We start from the raw sequence: 2500 nt of genomic DNA on the forward strand, positions 1-2500 counted from the left end.
GGGGAACGGGAGGCCGGGAGTCCCGGAGAAAGAGAGAGAGAGAGAGAGAGAGAGATAGAGAGACCTCCGCGGTTCCGCCTTCGACCGCCGGGGGGCGCCGCGCACCCGTCCGCACGGGCCCGTCCCGGTGGCTCCCGGCAGGGCTCTCCCAGGGCCCCGGTCCGGGAGCCCGACTGCGTCCGCTCTCCGCTTCCAGAGAGGAGGCTGTCGGACGGGGAGAGCTGGTACCGGGCTCCTGGAGCCCTGCCTGGGCAGCCTATGGAAGGGAGGGAGCCCTGGCCCTGCTGCTCTCCGAGCTCCGGCCCTGCTGCTCTCCGAGCTCCGTGCCTACTCTGCCACGGGTCCTTTCGCAGGAGCTCCAGGGAAACGGGCTTTTCGGCCCCTGACAGAGTCCCGGCTCTCTCGCTCGCCTCGTTGGTACCTACTGATCCGGCGGAGGTGTTCTCCGGCGGGTAGCGACACGGACGGCCGAGGGCGCGCTTCACCCAGGCTTCAACCGTCTCCTCCCCGAGCCCCTGGAAGTGCAGCTGGGCCGCGGGCGCCCCGGTCCGCACTCATCTGCGAAACTTCCACAAATTGCAGTACCCGATTTGGCCCGCCGGGGGGCGCTGCCTCCGGGGGAGAAGGAGACGTGCCCGGCCCGTACGTCGGGCTCCAACGGATGCCCGCCGTGGACCCTTTATAGGCCCCATCCTGGTCCTGCCATGCTGTTATCGGAGCTCCACGGCTATCTTGTCACTAAACCTTTCGTTTGAGCTCCAGGGCTTTTTGCTTTTTGTAACCCGGTTCCTGGAGCCCTGCCTGGGCAAAATCGGATGCAAGAAGGCCCTGCCCATGCTGATCTCTGAGCTCCGCGCATCTTCTGTCACGGGTCCTTTCGCAAAAGCTCCAGGGAAACAGGCTTTTCGGCCCCGGACAGAGTCCCGGCTCTCTCGCTCGCCTCGTTGGTACCTACTGATCCGGCGGAGGTGTTCTCCGGCGGGTAGCGACACGGACGGCCGAGGGCGCGCTTCACCCAGGCTTCAACCATCTCCTCCCCGAGCCCCTGGAAGTGCCGCTGGGCCGCGGGCGCCCCGGTCCGCACTCATCCGCGACACTTCCGCGCTGGAGTCCGACGCTCGCCGGCCGCGTCCCCCGGCCCGCGGGGGCCCGGGGGGAGGCCCGACGCGTGCGGGGGGAGGCGGCGGGCGGCGGGGGCGCCCCCGCGCCACCCGACGGCGCCCCCCGGTGGCCAGAGGCGGCTCGGAGCGAGACGATCGGGGGGGGACGGCGGCGCGTGACCCGCCCCGGCCCCCTTGGCCCAGCGGACGGGCAGGCGGCTCCCGGGCGACCCCCCCCCGATCCCCGCCGCGGCGCCCCCCGGTGGCCGCCTGACGCCACTGCGGGGGGTGCAGATTCCGTGTGTCCTCTCGGATAAAAACAAAAGAAACGGTTCCCGTCGGGCGAAAGTAAGTGGGACGCAGGGCCCCGGGCCCCGACGGTCCGCGCGCGCGGCGCCCCCCGCTGGCCGGTCGAAGGGAGGACAAAAATAAAATGAAAAAAATTTCAAAAAAGCACTCGCCCCAAACAGACGAAAGGTACCCGGTCCGCCCGGATGAACCCTCCCCCGTGTCCCCGCCGCGGCGCCCCCCGCTGGCCAGCCGAGGTAATACACGATTGAGAGGGGGGGAGTGAAAAACAGGGGCAAAAAATGAAAAACACCCCACCCGTTTGAATGCAAAGTCCCGGAGCGGCCAGGGGTGGACGCCGGTCCGCGCGCACGGCGCCCCCCGCAGGCCAGTTGAAGGGAAGAACGGAACGAGACTAAAAGATAAAAAAAAATTTCAAAAAAGCACTCGCCCCAAACAGATGAAATGTACCCGGTCCGCCCGTGTCCCCGCCGCGGCGCCCCCCGCTGGCCAGCCGAGGTAATACACGATTGAGAGGGGGGGAGTGGAAAAAAAAAGGGCAAAAAAATGAAAAACACCCCACCCATTTGAATGCAAAGTCCCGGAGCGGCCAGGGGTGGACGCCGGTCCGCGCGCACGGCGCCCCCCGCAGGCCAGTTGAAGGGAAGAACGGAACGAGACTAAAAGATAAAAAAAAATTTCAAAAAAGCACTCGCCCCAAACAGATGAAATGTACCCGGTCCGCCCGTGTCCCCGCCGCGGCGCCCCCCGCTGGCCAGCCGAGGTAATACACGATTGAGAGGGGGGGAGTGGAAAAAAAAAGGGCAAAAAAATGAAAAACACCCCACCCATTTGAATGCAAAGTCCCGGAGCGGCCAGGGGTGGACGCCGGTCCGCGCGCACGGCGCCCCCCGCAGGCCAGTTGAAGGGAAGAACGGAACGAGACTAAAAGATAAAAAAAAATTTCAAAAAAGCACTCGCCCCAAACAGATGAAATGTACCCGGTCCGCCCGTGTCCCCGCCGCGGCGCCCCCCGCTGGCCAGCCGAGGTAATACACGATTGAGATTAAAAAAAACCAGGCAAAAGACAAAAACACACCACCGATTTAAAT

Source organism: Pseudophryne corroboree, unplaced genomic scaffold (genome assembly GCF_028390025.1).
Source record: "Pseudophryne corroboree isolate aPseCor3 unplaced genomic scaffold, aPseCor3.hap2 scaffold_2479, whole genome shotgun sequence".
NCBI lineage: Eukaryota > Metazoa > Chordata > Amphibia > Anura > Myobatrachidae > Pseudophryne > Pseudophryne corroboree.